Source organism: Bos javanicus, chromosome 22 (genome assembly GCF_032452875.1).
Source record: "Bos javanicus breed banteng chromosome 22, ARS-OSU_banteng_1.0, whole genome shotgun sequence".
NCBI lineage: Eukaryota > Metazoa > Chordata > Mammalia > Artiodactyla > Bovidae > Bos > Bos javanicus.
The window spans coordinates 7,333,744-7,354,793 of record NC_083889.1 but is presented as its reverse complement, the minus strand read 5'-3'; the positions used below and the strand labels follow the sequence as shown (position 1 = coordinate 7,354,793).

The 21,050-nt window shown below is 41.1% G+C and overlaps 1 long non-coding RNA gene across 4 annotated transcripts; it reads right to left on the bottom strand.

Annotated features, from left to right (window-relative positions):
* Nucleotides 1–3,451: 3,451 nt before the first annotated feature.
* LOC133235016 (uncharacterized) lies at nt 3,452–20,821 on the bottom strand. Of its 4 annotated transcripts, none has more exons than XR_009732405.1 (5): nt 20,272–20,821; nt 5,548–5,670; nt 5,224–5,375; nt 4,449–4,521; nt 3,452–3,808 (listed from the first exon to the last, which is right to left on the bottom strand). It is a non-coding gene; the product is annotated as an uncharacterized LOC133235016 (long non-coding RNA). The 4 variants fall into 4 exon arrangements; XR_009732404.1 differs by having other exon boundaries at nt 5,548–5,619; nt 20,272–20,815; XR_009732406.1 differs by lacking the exon at nt 20,272–20,821 and adding an exon at nt 19,909–19,925 and having other exon boundaries at nt 5,548–5,619.
* Nucleotides 20,822–21,050: the final 229 nt, after the last annotated feature.

Here is a 21,050-nt window from a genome sequence, read left to right as displayed (position 1 = left end):
GTCCTGCATGCTGCAACTAAGACCCAGAACGGCCAAAAAATAAATATTTTTTAAAAAATAAAAATTAAAAAAACCCTCAGGACAGATGGTTTTGTAGAAAAATCCTACCCAACATGCAAGGATTTTTGTTTCGTCGTTAACTACACGTCTCTAGCACCTAAAACAATGTCACACGTGGGATTATGCTTAATATTATTTGCTGAATGAATATCTTACCCAAATTATTTTATATGAAATAACAAAGAAATTTAAATCAACTACACTTCAATAAAAATTCATTAGAAAAGAAACTTAGGACTTCAGTAGTAGGCAAAAGATATAAAAGTTCACCAACTAGAAAATATAATTAGTAATAAATGATAACAGAATAATGTGCAATCTTCCTAGCAAACAACAATAACAACAAAAAAACCAAGGGATTTTTTTCCTAAGTATTTAAGCTATGACCAATTCTCCTAGGTGAAAATTTATTCAATGATTAAGATTTCCTGAACATCTGCATATTGAACAATGAGATTTCAAGAGGAAATACCCATGTTTCAGGGCACCAATTCACAGTCCCATGGAGAAGATGACAATGTGAGAAGATAATTATGACAGATGCATTATATAAAATAAGATTTGAGGCCTTCTCTGATGATACAGTGGATAAGAATCAGCCTGCCAATACAGGAAACTTGAGTTCGATCCCTGATTCGGGAAGATTCCACACGCCACAGAGCAACTAAGCCTGTGCACCACTACTGAGCCAATGATACAGAGCCCGCAAGCCGCAACTACTGAAGCCCGTGGGCCTACAGCCTGTCTGCATAACCAGGGAAGCCACTGCAGTGAGAAGCCCACACACTGAAACCGGAGAGCAGCCACTGCTCACTCCAACTAGACAAAGCAAGGCAGACCCAGCACAACCGAACATAAAAATAAATAACAAATAAAAAAGATTTGAACAGAAGTATGCAATGAAGTAGAGAGATACTTCTATAAAGTGTAATACTGAATAAGTGAGATTTGAGCACAATTCTGTAACAGGACAGAAATCATACCTGGCTCTGCTTGTTGGAAAAAAGGAAGGCTCCTGAAAATAGCTGGTATTTGCCAATCGTATTTGCCAAATGAAGGCACAAAGTAAGGACTGACTGGCAAGGCTAAGGGAACAGTGGGGTCACAGGGAAGGAATGGAGAAAGGGCAGGAAACGTTTGGGACGGTGATACTCAGGGCAGGAGGTGGGCATGGACACTGATCACAACTGAGATCTGACAAAGGCTGGAGTCATCGTTGACATCGGCCTTCTTTGAAATAAGAGAAACCATAACCTTATGGATGCTTTTCTTTCCAGCTGAATGTTAGCTCCACCTGTGAGCACAGGGATGCAAATGTTTTGAAGCCTCCATCTAGTTGAAGCTCTGGGGAACACCCCATGGGGTAGTCAACCTCCACTTGAGTGTTTTCTTTGAGCTCCTGAAGGTTTTCTTCTGCCCCAGAGCAAACCAGGGCTGGCTTAGAGCCAGTGTGCAGCACGCCTCCTCTGAATTCAACCCTGACAGTTCTTCCTTCCCATCAGGCAACGATAGACAACAGCTAATTCCCTCTTGGGATTCAAGGAGCTATATGTAACACCCAAGTACTGTCAAATTCTGAAAACAAAAGCAGCATTATTCTATTATGAACAAATGTATCACTGAGAAGGCGGGGGAGGCCAGTGTTCATCAAGGAACAAATCCTATCATCTCAAAGAGACAGACAGAGCAGCCTTACTCCTCTCAGAAGCAACCACTGACACCAGAAGAGACCTGGAGCCTGGAGCCCAACAACCACATTCCCACACAAGCGGTCCCCATGTTACAGTCAGAGACCCACTGAGGGGAAGATGCCGCCCAGGATTGTCGGCCAGAGGCTATTTCTACTCTGAGGTGGAGTTGTTTCTGGGTGAGGTTCGGACACCCCACTGTCTGCCCCCCAGGTACCCCCTGGTGCTCTGGGCAGAGTAGGACTCAGCCCTCCTACCGATCTGAGCTCCTGAGCCCTGACCTCTGACATCCCCACCCACCAGTGGCCCAGAGAGGAGAAAGAAAGGAAAAACAGGGTCGGGAGCAGAGAACAATTGAAAGGCTTTGCTCCAGCCTGGCTCAGGTTCATGAAACTGTTGTCTGAAGGACATGTGGCAGGGTGGTGGCTTGCAGCCCTCCAGTCAAGGGAATACCATGGGGCTTCAGGGGAGCTGCTCATGGCTAACTGCCCCCCTACTACTCAGCACTGACCAGCAGGAGGTGCCAAACACCTGTCCGCACTCCCGGCAGCCACCTCTGCAGCACAGCTCCTCAGTCAGCTCCCTCTGCTTCTGCTGGGCAGTCTGGAAGAAGCTGTTGATCCCAGAACATTCCTCATCTCTTTCTTCAAATTCACCCAATAAAGAAAGCCAAACACTGGAACAGGCTGGGGAGACACTCCTGCCTTTTCATCTTTGCTATACTAATCAGTAGAAATATATCTGTAATCATTTGATTTATGAGTCTGTTGAACCATTCCTCAGTATGGAGGCCAATTTCAATGACTTTCAGAGATAGACTTTTTACATTATTAGGAAGCCCCCCAAACATTGTCTACCACCCCTCCAACTCCCAGCCCCACCCCCGGCAACTCTATGCCCACTGGTGATTTTATAGTTGTCTGACCCTGGGAACTAGCATAATCACAGAGTGGGACACTGTTGATGGGCTGCAGAGTCTTCATGCCTACAGAGAGGTCCCTTCCATACTGGTAGACACCGACATGTTCCATCAGTTCTTCAGAGCATACTATACACTCCTTTCCTCCTCCAGAGCAACTACCACCCAACACACATTGTCATTTTTCGGTCACTAAGTCGTGTCTGACTCCGTGACCCCATGGACTGTAGCATACCAGACTCCTTTGTCCTTCACTATCTCCCAGAGTTTGCTCAAATTCATGTCCACTGAGCCGTTGATGCTATCTAACCAACCATCTTTTATCCTCTGCCGCCCCCTTCTTCTTTTGCCCTCAATCTTTCCCAGCATCAGGGTCTTTTCCTGATGAGCAGGAGTAAGGCTGCTCTTCCTGATGAAGAGCAGACTCTTCACATCGGGTGGCCAAAGAATTGGAGCTTCAGCTTCAGCAACAATTCTTCCAATAGCACTTCCCAGGCAAGAATACTGGAGTGGTTTGCCATTTCCTTCTCCAGGGGATCTTCATGACCCAGGGATTGAACTCGAGTCTCCTACATTGGCAAGCAGATTCTTTTCTACTGAGCCACCAGGGCAGCCCCCCCAACACACATACAACCCACCAAATCTTGTCTCTGGAATAGCCAATTCCCTCCAACCCTGACTTTCTACCTGTAAGTCAGCCCTGTGAGGTTCTTCCTCTCTCCTTAACTCAAAGTTTGATCCCCCCTTGTTAAACACAGTTGGGATACAAAATATAAAATACAGGTTTGCATATTCAAAGAGAATATTTTTATTTGACCATGTGAATAATTTTGGAAATGACAGTACATTCAATATAAGCAATTTTAATACTGCCATCTTTTTTTTTTAATACTGCCATCTTACATTTCAAAGAGGCAGTAGAGAAAAGAGTATCATGGGTATTTTTATTACAGAGAAATGGTTTACCACAGCCCTCAAGAAACTGCATGGGGAGTCACCATGAGGATAAAAGTTGAAAAAACTCTCATTCCTGCAGCTCTGAGAATCCTTAGGTGGTGCCTGTGGAGGCAGGTGGTGGCCGTGGAGACTGGAAAACAGTACAGACGTGTTCCATGGTCTGTTGCTGCCATCTTCTTTTGGTCTAGTGTAAAAAGAGAAGGTGAAAAATCTGTCAAAAATTAATGGCTCCATGCTGTGCTAAATAATGGTGCCTCGAGCTGCAAAACCCAGGGCTTTCAATAAAGAAAAACAAAACTGCTTAGAAGCAGTCAGGAGGAACACTGGGCCATATTCCCTTAGGGTTACATCCTCCTCAGTGTTCCCAGATGTCAAGACAGTATCTAGCCCATCTCTTAGGAACAGATATCCCTGTCCTCCCGCTTCTCTTTCCTCTGGCTTCCTTGAGCCCTGCCATTCCCACATCAACTCTCAGTTCCAGAGTCTGCTTACACATTAGCCCCACAGGGCTAAGAGCTGGGATGTGCCGTGCCTTCCTAAGTGCCAGGAGTCAATGTGGACAAGGAGACGAAACAGAAAAGACTGAGTGTGTGCATGAGTGCGTGCTCAGTCGCCCAGTCATGTTCGACTCTATGATCCGATGGACTGCAGCCCGCCAGGCTCCTCTGTCCATGGGATTCTCCAGGCAAGAATACCAGAGGGGATTGCCATGCCCTCCTCCAGGGGATCCTCCCCACCAAGGGACTGAACCCAGGTCTCATGTTTCCTGTATTGGCAGGCAGATTCTTTACCACTGCATCACCTGGGAAAGACTGAGTATTTACCTTATATTCACAATGCCACCGCGGTTCTCTTGTGCTATGACATTTGAGAACATTTCAAGGTAAGAAGTGATTCCTAGTATAAAGTAAAATGTATTTTTAATCAGAAAACATTTTTCATACATTATTTATGGTACTTAAAAATATCATGTCAAAAATTACTTTTGCTCTTTTCTGAAAATATTTAAACATTATATAACACAAAATGATACTTTGAATACTTTGATACTTCGTCTGTGTTATCAAACTAGAAGATGTGTGTGTGAGCTTGTGTGTGTTTCTGTTTACATACGCTTTCGGGTGCAAATATTATATAAGCAGTACTCACACCTACACAATGACATAATGTAATAAAAAGCTCATGTAATATCCACAGAACAACGCTGTATCTGCATCATAAAAGCCCTCCTCCTGCATACTTGTTTTTTAAATGGGGCTCATTTTACGTTATGAGATATGCACATATTGTTAGCAGTTCTAATATATACTTACCTGAGTGTCTTGGTTTATTTAAGGAAAAAAGAAAGACATGTTGTGATCAATAACATGATGCTTGAAAAGGATCACTCGTATATAATTGAGAAGTGGGACTGATTTGGTCAAAAGCATCAGTCAAGCTATATTAAACATATTTTAACATAAACTGATTTTAGAATTGTGAGTGAAACAAAGAAAAGCATTTTCTATGTTGAGTATAACTTATACCATTTATTCATGAGCACAATCTTCTAACCAACTATATTGCAAATAAGGAAATAACTAGAGTATTTAAACTCACCCATTTAATATGTTTTTAAATACTTTAGTGTCTTTCAGCTTCTCTAAGTTTGTTTTGTGCTTCAGTTTCTTCTGTTCCCCCAAAGTTGAAGGCAACTCCAAAATCACTGTCACATCTGCATCTGCATACTAGGGCCTCTCGTGGGTTATGTGCTATGAAGTAACATAATCAGCTTTTCAGTTCAAATTTATTTTATAGCTAACATTTAAATTCAGTTTAGAATTAATGTGGGAAATCCAAAGAATATTACCATTCTTAAATATGTGAAAAATTTACACGTGAAGAAATATTCCTTCTCATGAAGTTAAGTTTCAAAACTCTTACCTAGGGATGTGCTCAAGACAATCACCAACAGTATCGCTCCCTCCCAGCTCACGGTCTAGCAGTCACAGCTTACTATTACAGAGTTTGGAATGTTTGGGGAGAAATATTACTGTAGGTTAAAACCTAGAAAAATTCACATAAGTAGTTGAATGATAAAGATTTTACCCTAGCTGTTGTGTCCATAGGACAGATCCTGACTATTATTTTTGCACCCAAGCTAGAAATCAGCGCTTCATTCTGGCAGTTATTTTAAGGGCCACACTCTGACGATATGCATGTACAGTCTTTTCATCACAAAATTTAGAAAAGTTAAAAACAGATATAATGTACTAATTTAAAATATACTGTCTTAGAGGAGCCTGGTGTGCTACAGTCCATGGGGAGAATCACAGATTTCATACGTATGATGGAATATATGATTCTATATAATATAGAGCTGAAGTATGTAAAAATTATTCAGGAAGCTGGATGTGTTGTATTTATACAACACAAATATGATCACATATAATAAAGTGATATATAATAATTAGAAATTAAAATATACTGTCTTTCATGTATCAGTTCAGTTCATTTGCTCAGTCGTGTCTGACTCTTTGTGATCCCATGGACCTGCAGCACACCAGGCCTCCCTGTCCATCACCAACTCTCGGAGCTTGTTCAGACTCATGACCATTGAGTTGGTGATGCCATCCAACCATCTCATCCTCTGTCGCCCCCTTCTCCTCCTGCCTTCAACCTTTGCCAGCATCAGGGTCTTTTCCAATGAGTCAGTTCTCTGCATCAGGTGGCCAAAGGATTGGATTTTCAGCTTCAGCATCAGTCCTTCCAGTGAATATTCAGGACTGATTTACTTTAGGATTGACTGGTTTGATCTCTCTTTCATATATACTGAAAATCATGTATGAACACTAAATTAAATGTTGATATTTAGCCTCTTACCTTCTGAGATGGTCCACACTCTGTGGAGTGTCTCTCCCAGGGCTGCTCTCCATCTTTTCAGATGGATCACATTCTATCTATGGAATGTGCACCTCTCTAAATAAATCCCCTTCTTACCTATCACTGTGTCTCTCACTGAATTCTTTCTATGACAAGGCATAAGAACTTGAGCTTCACTCAACTGACACAAGTTCTGGTTCTGGAGGATCTAAAGCCCCTACCCAGGTAGAGGATGGAATGATGACGCCGACCCTCCTGACTTCAGTCAACTAAAGCTTGGACTCTGTTGACCCTTGCCCCAATTCTATGCTGAATTCCCCTCTGCTCAAGCCCCTTCATGAATATGCACATACTCCTGGTTTAAAAATTATCCCCCTCAAAAAAATTAGCCAATTTTACAGTTCAGGGAGGAACTCCTGTGGAAAAAGATCCTTTTTCTCCTTCTTTGGGGCAAGTAATAAATCCTTCCTTCTCCCCACTGCCCTCCCACAAATTTGTATTTCTTTACATCAAAGATTCCTCAATATAAAAGTGATACTGGTAGAAATTTAAAGTGCACTTCAAATAATTCTTCTATCAAGGATCTATTTTGGCAGTGCAGTGGTTCTTGGAGTATGGTCCGTGGGCCCCAAGAGGGGCTCCAGGATTGTTTCAAGTGGCCCATGAGGTCAAAACTATTTTTATAATACTACTACTAATACCAGATTAAATAAGTTTACCTTCTAAATTCTAAAGAATTCACAGAATTACTATTGACCCTTGAACAACATTTAGGTTAGAGGTGCCCATCGTCTGTGCAGTCAAAAATCCAAGTATAAATTAACTTGGCCCTCGATGGAAGCAGTTCTGCATCCATGGATTCACCCACCTTTGGATCCGATTGCGTAGTACTGTTGTATTTACTATTGAAAAAATCCACCTGTAAGTGGACCGACACAGTTCAGTCATGTTGTTCAAGGGTCAACTGTACATGTGTTTTTAATTTTTTTCTTCTACATTCTAAAGAATGCACAATGCAATTTTCCAGAAGCTACAGGTGGTGATGCTGCCAAGTGGTTTTACTTGCCAATACTTTTGCACCATTAGTGCAAATATCAACATAGTGAAAAGGACAAAGAACATCTCATTATTATGAACTTAGTTTTGGACTTGGAAACGCTCTAAAAGACTCTCTGGTTCCCACCAGAGGGCTCCACATTCCACACTTTGAAAACTGCAGTATTAGGGTAATGAATCTTAACAGCAGGTGACAGAAGGTACAATTTAGCATCTTCAAATTAATCCTAGTCATAATTTAAGATATTTTGAGTTATAAAATATAATCCTGGATTAGGCAAAACCTTCTCAGACATATTATAAAACTACAAGCAACAAGAGAAAAAATAAATTGAAATTCACAAAAACTTTTATGCTTCAAAGGTTTAGTTCAGATCAGTCGTTCAGTCATGTCAGACTCTTTGCAATCCCAGGCACTGCAGCACACCAGGCTTCCCTGTCCATCATTAACTCCTGGAGCCTGCTCAAACTCATGTCCATTGAGTTGGTGATGCCATCCAACCATCTCATCCTCTGTCGTCCCCTTCTCCTCCTGCACTCAATCTTTCCCAGCATCACAGGGTCTTTTCCAATTAGTTCTTTGCATCAAGTATTGGAGTTTCAGCTTCAGCATCAGTCCTTCCAGTGAACACCCAGGACTGAACTCCTTTAGGATGGACTGGTTGGAGCTCCTTGCAATCCAAGGGACTCTCAAGATTCTTCTCCAACACCACAGTTCAAAAGCATCAATTCTTCAGCGCTCAGCTTTCTTTATGGTCCAACTCTCACATCCATCCATGACTACTGGAAAAACCATAGCTTTGACTAGATGGACCTTCAAAGGTTACCATCAAGTAAAAAGACAACCCACAGAATGGGAAAAAATACGTATGTCTGATAAGCGACCTGTATCCAGAATATATAAAAACTCTTATAGTAAGACAAATAATCAAACTTGAAATGAGTAAAAGAACTGAACAGACATTTCTTCAAAGAAGAGATACAGTTAATAAGCACATGAAAAAATAGTGAATATCATGAACCATCAGGGAAATGTAAATCAAAACCCCAATGACATACAATTTCATATCCATTAGGATGGCTATAACTGAAAAGACAGATAACAAGTATTGACAAGGTTGTGAAGAAATTGAAAAACTCACATATTACTGTGGGAATGTAAAATAGTACAGTCACTTTGGAAAGGAGTGTGGGAATTTCCTCAAATAAAAGGAGTTGCCATATGACCTAGCAATTCCACTCCTAGATATATACCCAAGAGAAATAAAAACATATATCCACACAAAGACCTATAAATGAAGGCTCAAACAGTCAGAAGATGGAAACAATGCAAATCTCTATCAACTGATGACTGGATAAAAAAATGTATCACCATACAATAGAATATTATTCAGCTATAAAAAGGAGTGAAGTACTAGTATATGCTACATTATAGATAAGCCTTTTTGAAAACATCATGGTAAGTGAAGGAAGCCAGTCACAAAAGATCAAATATTATTTCATTTATATGAGATGAGATGTTCTGAATAGGTGGACCTATGAAGAAAGTAGATTGTTACATAGGGTTGGGGCAGAGGAGAGTGAGAGAACGCTGAGTGACTACTAATGAGTATGGGGTTTCTTTTGGGAGTGATAAAAATGTTCTAAAATTGATTATGACAATGGTTGCAAAACTCTTTGAACATACAAAAAGCCACTGAATAGTACATTTTTTAGAAAGATTTACTTATTTTATATTATGGCTGTGGTGAGTCTTCATTGCTGTGTGTGGGCTCTCTCTAGTTGGGATGAGAGTTGGGGTGCAAAGGCTTCTCACTGCACTGGTTTCTCTTGTGGAGTGTGGGCCCTAGGACACAGGGGCTCAGGAGCTCTGGCTCCCGGGCTCTAGAGCATAGGATCAGTAGTTGAGGGGCATGGGCTCTGTTGCTCAGTGGCATGTGGGATCTTCCCGGAGCAGGGATTGAACCCTTGTCCCCTGCACTGGCAGGCATATTCTTAACCAGTGGACCATCAGGGAAGCCCTGAATTGTACATTTTTAAAAGTGCCTTTTACAGTATGTGAATTATACCGAAATGAAACTGTTACATGCACACACAAGTCAGTGCCCCTATTATGACTTGAAGACTCTACATGACCTACCCCTAACATTCTAACCTCATTTCCTACTATCAATCCCTTCCTTTCTCCACACTAAACTTTGCCGCAAAGATGCTATCAGGCATGTTGTCACCTCCGGTCTTTTGCATTTAGTTTTTCCTCTGCTTCCAATGTTCTTCTTTCAGATATGTAAATTCTCCCATTCCTTTCAAGGTCTTACCAAAAAATTACTTTCCAAATGAGATCTTCAACTCTTATCGAAATGAAAATTTCAACCCTCTCTGACATACCTTATCAATCTCCATTCTGCTTTTTTCTCTCTAGCATTTCCTATTATCTAAAATGCCAGATATTCTATTTCTTTATTTCTTGTCTTATTATTTTTATTGAAAAAAAGTTCACTTAAAGTACTATATTAGTTTTAGGTATCAGTTCAGTTCAGTTCAGTCGCTCAGTCATGTCCAACTCTTTGCAACTTGAAGGACTTCAGCACGCCAGGCTTCCCTGTCCATCACCAACTCCCAGAGCCTACTCAAACTCACATCCATACAAAAATCTCATCCTCTGTCATCCCCTTCTCCTGCTGCCTTAAATTTTCCCTGGAATTTGGGTCTTTTCCAATGAGTCAGTTCTCTGTATCAGGTGTCCAAAGTATTGGAGTTAAAGCTTCAGCATCAGTCCTTCCAACAAATATTTAGGTCTGATTTCCTGTAGGATTGGCTGGTTTGATCTTTTTGCAGTCCAAGGGACTTTCAAAACTCTTCTCCAACATCACAGTTCAAAAGTATTTGGTGCTCAGCTTTTCTTATAGTCCAACTACTGGAAAAAAAAACCATAGCTTTGACTAGATAGACTTTTGTCAGCAAAGTAATGTCTCTTTTTATTTTTTTTTTTTATTTTTTTTTCTTTCTTTTTTTTTTTTTTTAGTTTCTTTAGGTAGATATATTCCTAAGTATTTTATCCTTTTCGTTGCAATGGTGAATGGAATTGTTTCCTTAATTTCTCTTTCTGTTTTCTCATTATTAGTGTATAGGAATGCAAGAGATTTCTGTGTGTTGATTTTATATCCTGCAACTTTACTATAATCATTGATTAGTTCTAGTAATTTTCTGGTGGAGTCTTTAGGGTTTTCTATGTAGAGGATCATGTCATCTGCAAATAGTGAGAGTTTTACTTCTTCTTTTCCAATTTGGATTCCTTTTATTTCTTTTTCTGCTCTGATTGCTGTGGCCAAAACTTCCAAAACTATGTTGAATAGTAATGGTGAAAGTGGGCACCCTTGTCTTGTTCCTGACTTTAGAGGAAATGCTTTCAATTTTTCACCATTGAGGATAATGTTTGCTGTGGGTTTGTCATATATAGCTTTTATTATGTTGAGGTATGTTCCTTCTATTCCTGCTTTCTAAAGAGTTTTTATCATAAATGGGTGTTGAATTTTGTCAAAGGCTTTCTCTGCATCTATTGAGATAATCATATGGTTTTTGTTTTTCAATTTGTTAATGTGGTGTATTACATTGATTGATTTGCGGATATTGAAGAATCCTTGCATCCCTGGGATAAAGCCCACTTGGTCATGGTGTATGATCTTTTTAATGTGTTGTTGGATTCTGATTGCTAGAATTTTGTTTAGGATTTTTGCATCTATGTTCATCAGTGATATTGGCCTATAGTTTTCTTTTTTTGTGGCATCTTTGTCAGGTTTTGGTATTAGGGTGATGGTGGCCTCATAGAATGAGTTTGGAAGTTTACCTTCCTCTGCAATTTTCTGGAAGAGTTTGAGCAGGATAGGTGTTAGCTCTTCTCTAAATTTTTGGTAGAATTCAGCTGTGAAGCCGTCTGGACCTGGGCTTTTGTTTGCTGGAAGATTTTTGATTACAGTTTCAATTTCTGTGCTTGTGATGGGTCTGTTAAGGTTTTCTATTTCTTCCTGGTCGAGTTTTGGAAAGTTGTACTTTTCTAAGAATTTGTCCATTTCTTCCTCGTTGTCCATTTTATTTGCATATAATTGTTGATAATAGTCTCTTATGATCCTTTGTATTTCTATGTTGTCTGTTGTGATCTCTCCACTGTCATTTCTAATTTTATTGATTTGATTTTTCTCCCTTTGTTTCTTGATGAGTCTGGCTAATGGTTTGTCAATTTTATTTATCCTTTCAAAGAACCAGCTTTTGGCTTTGTTGATTTTTGCTATGGTCTCTTTTGTTTCTTTTGCATTTATTTCTGCTCTAATTTTTAAGATTTCTTTCCTTCTACTAACCCTGGGGTTCTTCATTTCTTCCTTTTCTAGTTGCTTTAGGTGTAGAGTTAGGTTATTTATTTGACTTTTTTCTTGTTTCTTGAGGTGTGCCTGTATTGCTATGAACTTTCCCCTTAGGACTGCTTTTACTGTGTCCCACAGGTTTTGGGTTGTTGTGTTTTCATTTTCATTCGTTTCTATGCAAATTTTGATTTCTTTTTTGATTTCTTCTGTGATTTGTTGGTTATTCAGCAGCGTGTTGTTCAGCCTCTCTTTTTAATATGCTATCTAGGTTTCTCATAGTTTTTCTTTCAAGAAGCAAGCATTTTTTATTTTCATGGCTGCAGTTGCCATCTGCAGTGATTGTGGAGCCGAAAAAATGTCTGTCACTGTTTCCATTGTTTCCCCATCTATTTGCTGTGAAATGATGGGACCAGATGCCATGATCTTAGTTTTCTGAATGTTGAGTTTTTTAATGTTGAGTTCTGAATGTGGAGTCAAAAAGCCAACTTTTTCACTCTCCTCTTTCATTTTGATCAAGGGGCTCTTTAGTTCTTCAAGTTCTGCCATATAAGAGTGGTGTCATCTGCATATCTGAGGTTATTTATATTTCTCCCAGCAATCTTGATTCCAGCTTGTGCTTCACCCAGCCAGGCATTTCGCATGATCTACATGTAAGTTAAATAAGCAGGGTGACAATATACCACCTTGATGTACTCCTTTTCCTATTTGGAAACAGTCTGTTGTTCCATGTTCAGTTCTAACTGTTGCTTCCTGACCTGCATACAGATTTCTCAAGAGGCAGGTCAGGTGGTCTGGTATTCCCATCTCTTTCAGAATTTTCCATAGTTTATTGTGATCCACACAGGCAAAGGTTTTGGTACAGTCAAAACAGCAGAAATAGATGTTTTTCTGGAACTCTCTTGCTTTTTCCATGATCCAGCAAACGCTGGCAATTTGATCTCTGGTTCCTCTGCCTTTTCTAAATCCAGCTTGAACATCTGGAAGTTCACGGTTCGCGTATTGCTGAAGTGTGGCTTGGAGAACTTTGAGCATTACTTTGCTAGCGTGTGAGATGAATGCAATTGTGTGGGAGTTTGAGCATTCTTTGGCATTGCCTTTCTTTGGGACTGGAATGAAAACTGACCTTTTCCAGTCCTGGGGCCACTGCTGAGGTTTCCAAATTTGCTGGCATATTGAGTGCAGCACTTTCACAGCATCATCTTTTAGGATTTGAAATAGCTCAACTGGAATTCCATCACCTCCACTAGGTTTGTTCCTAGTGATGCTTCCGAAGGCCCACTTGACTTCATATTCCAGGATGTCTGGCTTTAGGTGAGTGATCACACCATCGTGATTATCTGGGTCATGAAGATCTTTTTTGTACAATTCCTCTGTGTATTCTTGCCACTTCTTCTGAATATCTTCTGCTTCTGTTAGGTCCCTACCATTTCTGTCCTTTATTGAGCCCATCTTTGCATGACATGTTCCTTGGTATCTCTAATTTTCTTGAAGAGACCTCTAGTCTTTCCCATTCTATTGTTTTCCTCTATTTCTTTGCACTGATAACTGAGGAAGGCTTTCGTATCTCTCCTTGCTATGCTTTGGAACTCTGTATTCAAATATGTGTATCTTTCCTTTTCTCCTTTGCCTTTTGCTTCTCTTCTTTTCACAGCTATTTGTAAGGCCTCCTCAGACAACCATTTTGCCTTTTTGCATTTCTTTTTCTTGGGGATGGTCTTGATCCCTGTCTCCTATACAATGTCATGAACCTCCATCCATAGTTCTTCAGGTACTCTATCAGATCTAATTTTTTGAATCTATTTGTCACTTCCCTGGTGGCTCAGAGGTTAAAGCATCTGCCTGCAATGCGGGAGACCTGGGTTCAATCCCTGGGTTGGGAAGATCCCCCCAAGAAGGAAATGGCAACCCACTCCAGTATTCCTGCCTGGAGAAATCCCATGGACGGAGGAGCCTAGTGGGCTATAGTCCACGGGGTCGTAAAGAGTCAGACACGACTGAACTACTTCACCCATTCCACTGTATAACTGTAAGGGATATGATTTATGTCATACCTGAATGGTCTAGTGGTTTTCCCTACTTTTTTCAATTTAAGTCTGAATTTGGCATTAAGGACTTCATGATCTGAGCCACAGTCAGCTCCTGGTCTTGTTTTTGTTGACTGTATAGAGCTTCTCTCTCTTTGGCTGCAAAGAATATAATCAGTCTGGTTTTGGTGTTGACCATCTGGTGATGTCCATGCGTAGAGTCTTCTTTTGTGTTGTTGCAAGAGGGTGTTTGCTATGACTAATGCGTTCTCTTGGCAAAACTATTAGCCTTTGCCCTGCTTCACTCTGTACAACAAGGCCAAATTTGCCTGTTACTCCAGGTATTTCTTAACCTACTTTTGCATTCCAGTCCCCTATAATGAAAAGGACATCTTTTTTGGGTGTTAGTTCTAAAAGGTTTTGTAGGTGTTCACAGAACCGTTCAATGTCAGCTTCTTCAGCATTACTGGTTGGGGCATTGACTGTGATATTGAATTGGATTAGCGTGATATAGAATGGTTTGCCTTGGAAATGAACAGAGATCATTCTGTCGTTTTTGAGATTGCAGCCAAGTAACGCATTTCGGACTCTTTTCTTGACTATGAGGGCTACTCACTTTCTTCTAAGGGATTCCTGCCCAGAGTAGATACAATGGTCATCTGAGTTCAATTCACCCATTCCAGTCCATTTTAGTTCGCTGATTCCTAGAATGTCGATGTTCACTCTTGTCATCTCCCGTTTGACCACTTCCAATTTGCCTTGACTCACGGACCTAACATTCCAGGTCCCTACGCAATACTGCTCTTTACAGCACTGGACCTTGCTTCCATCACCAGTCACATCCACAACTAGGTGTCGTGTTTGCTTTGGCTCTGTCTCTTCATTCTTTCTGGAGTCATTTCTCCACTGCTCTCCAGTAGCATATTGGGCACCTACCGACCTGGGGAGTTCATCTTTCAGTGTCCTATCTTTTTGTCTTTTCATACTGTTCATGGGTTTCTCAGGCAAGAATCCTGAAGTGGTATCAGTTCAGTTCAGTCACTCAGTCGTGTCCAACTCTTTGCGACCCCATGAACTGCAGCACACCAGGCCTCCCTGTCCATCACCAACTCCCGGAGTCCACTGAAACCCATGTCCATTGAGTCGGTGATGCCATCCAACCATCTCATCCTCTGTCGTCCCCTTCTCCTCCTGCCCTCAATCTTTCCCAGCATCAGGGTCTTTTCCAGTGAGTCAGCTGTTCTAATCAGGTGGCAAAGGTATTGGAGTTTCAGCTTCAACATTAGTCCCTCCAATTAACACCCAGGACTAATCTCCTTTAGGATGAACTGGTTTGATCTCCTTGCAGTCCAGGGGACTCTCAAGAGTCTTCTCCAACAACACAGTTCTAAAGCACCAATTCTTCGGCGCTCAGCTTTCTTTATAGTCCAAATCTCACATCCATATATGACTCCTGGAAAAACTATAGCCTTGACTAGACAGACCTTTGTTGGCAAAGTAATGTTTCTGCTTTTTAATATGCTGTCTAGGTTGGTCATAACTTTCCTTCCAAGGAGCAAGCGTCTTTTAATTTCATGGCTGCAATCACCATCTGCAGTGAGTTTGGAGTCCCCAAAAATAAAGTCTGACACTGTTTTCCCATCTATTTGCCATGAAATGATGGGACCGGATGCCAGGATCTTCCTTTTCTGAATGTTGAGCTTTAAGCCAACTTTTTCACTCTCCTCTTTCACTTTCATCAAGAGGCTTTTGAGTTCCTCTTCACTTTCTGCCATAAGGGTGGTGTCATCTGCATATCTGAGGTTATTGATATTTCTCCCGGCAATCTTGATTCCAGCTTGTGCTTCTTCCAGCCCAGGGTTTCTCATGATGTACTCTGCATAGAAGTTAAATAAGCAGGGTGAGGATATACAGCCTTGACGTACTCCTTTTCCTATTTGGAACCAGTTGTTCCATGTCCACAAGTGGTATACTACACTGTAATTAGAAGATAATGGGTATAATTCCCCTGCTATACAGTGTATCTTTACTGTTTATTTTATACACAGTAGTTTGTACCTGTTAATCCCATACCCCCAGTTTATCCTTCCCCACTTCCCTCTGCCCGTTGGTAACCACAAGTTTGTTTTCTCTGTGAGTCTGTTTGTTTTGCACATATTCATTTGTATTTTTTAGATTCCACAAAAAAGTGGTATCACATGGTATCTGTCTTTCTCTGACTTATTTCACTAAGCATAATATTCTTCTAGGTCCATCCACACAGCTGTAAATGGCAGAATTTCATTCTATTTTATGACTGAGTAATATTCCATTCTATATATATATGCCACATTTTCCTAAACCAATCATTCGTTAATGGGAACTTGGATTGCTTCCAAGTCTTGGCTATTGTAAATAGTTTGGCTCTGAACATTGGGGAACATTTATCTTTTTGATTTATGGTTTTCTTTGGGTACAAGCTCAGGAATGGGATTGCTAGGTTGTATGTCAGTTCTACTTTTAGTTTTTCAGGAATCTCCATATTGTCTTCCAGTGCGAAGAAATAGAGGAAAACAACAGAATGGGAAAGACTAAAGATCTCTTCAAGAAAATTAGAGATACCAAGGGAACATCTCATGCAAAGATGGGCTCAATAAAGGACAGAAATGGTATGGACCTAACAGAAGCAGAAGATATTAAGAAGAGGTGGCATGTAAACACAGAAGAACTGTACAACAAAGATCTTCATGACCCAGATAATCACGATGGTGTGATCACCCACCTAGAGCCAGACATCCTGGAAGGTGAAGTCAAGTGGGCCTTCGGAAGCATCACTATGAACAAAGATAGTGGAGGTGATGGAATTCCAGTTGAGCTATTTCAAATCCTAAAAGATGATGCTGTGAAAGTGCTGCACTCAATGTGTCAGGATATTTAGAAAACTCAGCAGTGGCCACTGGACTGGAAAAGGTCAGTTTTCATTCCAATCCCAAAGAAAGGCAATGCCAAAGAATGCTCAAACTCCTGCACAATTGCACTCATCTCACACGCTAACAAAGAAATGCTCAAAATTCTCCAAGCCACACTTCAGCAATGCGTGAACCATGAACTTCCAGATAGTCAAGCTAGTTTTAGAAAAGGCAGAGGAACCAGAGATCAAATTGCCAACATCTGCTGGATCATGGAAAAAGCAAGAGAGTTCCAGAAAAACATCTATTTCTGCTTTATTGACTATGCCAAAGCCTTTGCCTGTGTGGACCACAATAAACTGTGGAAAATTCTGAAAGAGATGGGAATACCAGACCACCTGACCTGCCTCTTGAGAAATCTGTATGCAGGTCAGGGAGCAATAGTTAGAACTGGACTTGGAACACCAGACTGTTTCCAAATAGCAAAAGGAGTACATCAAGGTGGTATATCCTCACCCTGCTTATTTAACTTATATGCAGAGTACATCATGAGAAACACTGGGCTGGGTGAAGCACAAGCTGGAATCAAGATTGCTGGGAGAAATATCAATAACCTCACATATGCAGATGATACCACCCTTAGGGCAGAAAGTGAAGCAGAACTAAAGAGCCTCTTGAAAGTTAAAGAGGAGAATGTGAAAGTTGGCTTAAAGTTCAACATTCAGAAAACGAAGATCATGGCATCCGGTTCCATCACTTCATGGCAAATATATGGGGAAACAGTGGAAACAGTTTCAGACTTTATTTTTGGGGGCTCAAAAATCACTGCGGATGGCAACTGCAGCCATGAAATTAAAAGACACTTACTCCTAGGAAAGAAAGTTTATGACCAACCTAGACAGCATATTAAAAAGCAGAGACATTACTTTGCCAACAAAGGTCCATCTAGTCAAGGCTATGGTTTTTCCAGGAGTCATGTATGGACGTGAGAGTTGGACTATAAAGAAAGCTGAGTGCCGACGAATTGATGTTTTAGAACTGTGTTGTTGGAGAAGACTCTTGAGAGTCCCCTGGACTGCAAGGAGATCAAACCAGTTCATCCTAAAGGAGATCAGTCCTGGATGTTCATTGGAAGGACTGATGTTGAAGCTGAAATTCCAATACCTTGGCCACCTGATGCGAAGAGCTGACTCACTGGAAAAGACTGATGCTGGGAAAGATTGAGGGCAGGAGGAGAAGGGGACGACAAAGGATCAGATAGTTGGACGGCATCAGCAACTCAGTTGACATGAGTTTGAGTAAACTCCCGGAGTTGGTGATGGACAGGGAGGCCTGGCGTGCTGAAGTCCATGGGGTCGCAAAGAGTGGGACACTACTTTGCAACTCAGTAACAACAAACACTGTTTTCCAGTGGCTGCAACAATTTACATTTCTACCAATAGCGTATAAACGTTCTCTTTTCTCCACATCCTCCCCAACATTTGTTATTTGTAGACTTTTGATGATAGCCATTCTCACAGGTGTGAGGTGACACCTCATTGTGGTTTTGATTTGCATTTCTCTCATGATTAGCAAAGTTGAGCATGTTTTCATGTACCTGTTAGCCATCTGTATGACTTCTCAGGAAAAATGTTAATTTAGGTTCTTCTCATTTTTGATTGGTTTGTTTGCTCTTTGAGTTGTATAAGCTGTTAACATATTTTTTCTTTTTTCTTTTGTTAATATATTTTTAATATTAACCCCTGTCACATCATTTGCAAATATTTTCTCACACTCCATAGTTTTTTTCATTTTGTCAATAGTTCCCTTTGCTGTGCACAATCTTTTTAAGTTTAAATAGGTCTAATTCATTTATTTTTGCTTTTATGTCTTTGCCTTAGGAAACTAATCAAAAAAAATTGCTATGATTTATTTCAAACAGTGTTTTTTTTTTTTCTTTTGGAGTTTTATGGATTCTGGTCTTACATGTAGGTCTTTAAAGCATTTTGAGTTTATTTTGCATGTGGTGTGAGGGAATATTCTAACCTCACTATTTTAAATGTAGCTTTCGTTTTCCCAGTACCACTTGCTGAAGAGACTTGTCTTTTCTCCATTATATATTTTTGATACCTTTGTTGTAGATAATTGACCATAGGTGTATGGATTCATTTCTGGGCACAGCATTGATCTATAACTCTGCTTTTTTGTTAGTATCACACTGCTTTGATTACTGGAGCTTAGGAGTATAGTCTAAACTCTAAGAGGGTTATATGACCAGTTTGAAGATGGTTTTAGTATGGTAGATCATAGTAACAATGGTAATGAAGATTAGACATAGACTGAGCTTATTGTTGGCCTTTTTAAAGATGAAAAGCCATAAATTAATCAATCTTATTCTCTCACACTGACATGAGTAAAATGGATTAATAACAGAAATCTAAAAGATGAACTACGGAATTATAATATATATACTCTACTGAGTACATATGTACTATCCTTTTCAATCCTCACAACAACTCTATAAGGTAGGTTTCTTATCTTCCATATGTTGATAAGGAAGTTGAGATACAAACATATTAGTAGCCATGCTGACATCATAAAGTTGCTAAGTGATGGACTCTTGATTAATATCCAATGCCTGAGCTCTGAGCTATCTTTTCTTGACATCAGATATGGCTAAGACGGATCAGCTTCAAGGTCTACAGTGTTCTTCAAAGTACCCCAATCTCCCCTAAAAACAAGTGTCAAGTTACACACAAGAACTTGGAGGGACAGAAAAGTAATTACGCTGTATGAAAAATACCAATCTTAAAAGGTTACAAACTGTATGATTTTAATTTTTATAACCTTCGTGACAAAATCATACAGATTGAGAACAGATTAGGTGTTGAGTGCAAGGCTTTAATTGTGCAAGAATTGTGCAAGACAATTCTTCCAACCAAGTGAGGATTGGAGCCACAGGTAGTTTTCTCGTTGCTACCAGAGATATATACACTATATACAATTTTCTACCAATTCCAAAGAACGAAATACGCATTACTTTCTAATTATAAACAAATGTATCAGTGTGGACTCAAGAAGATAGCAATGTGTTCATCAAAGAGCAAATCCAGTCACCTCAAAGGGGATCGACGGTTGATGAATCATTTTCGTACCCCCGGCCCCTACGCGACCCTTCGACACCAAGTAAGACCTGGGCCCCAACAGCCTGTCCTCAACCCTAGTTCATCTCCATATCACACTCAGAGACTCCCTGAGGGGAGGAAATGGCCCAGGTTCACAGACCATGTCAACTGCCACGCCCTGAGTCAGATTCTGGGGGAGATGGGGCCTGGTACTCCCGATAGTCTGGCCCTCACTTGATCGGCTCTGTAGCCTTCCAGAGCTCCGAGGTGAGTGAGGGCCACCACCAAGACCCCACAGCCTCCCCTTCCCCACCTCCTGATGGCCGGTCCTTCCCCTGCTCCCCAGTTAAGTTACCTGTCACTGACCAACGAGTCTGTAAAGAAACCACATGATGACGCCAAGCAGTTAACGGCCGTTCTAGCTCTGAGCTTGCGGCCCTTGGTGTGTCTGAGCATGCGCTCCTCTCAGCCAATCAGAAGCAAGAGGGAACTGGTGGGCGCCTCTGAGTGGCTAGCCTGAAGGCGCAAGTCTTGCAGCCAATCAGAGCCAAATGGGCTCAGAGGCAGCGGCTCGGTGGGAGTGTGTCCTTTCGTTTGAGGCTGGAAGTTTATCCAGAGCTCCCCAGGAGTAACTTGAGTAGGGGCGGTTGCCTTTTGGCCTGTGAAGGTCAACAAAGAGAGGCAGGTCTTGGGGATTCGTGTGGGGCAAGGGCTACAGGAACATCTAGGCATCTCACCATTGTGCTGTCAGGCTCAGCGCTGTGAGTAAAAGGAGGCTAAATATCCGATCCTGAATTCATACTGATTCCTCTGCCATAAATGCCCTTCTTGCTTTCCTACGTAGTTAACTCCAGTTCTTTCAAAGGCCGATGCAGTGTCATCTTGTCCTTCTCCTCTAAGCCTCCTCCAACCTGGTAGCCTCTGATCTCAGGCATACTGACCTTAGTCATCCTGCATGGAGACTGCCTTGCTATTGTGCCACTCCCCACCACATAACACTAGCGGCTTGTCACACAGCCAGGAAGTGAAGGCAGGTTGAGTAACAACAGCTTGTAAGGGCTCTGGAGACCCAGACCAAGCCTCGCTCAGAGCCAGCTTTCACAGCCATCAAGCTTCTTGGCCTCGGAGGAGAAT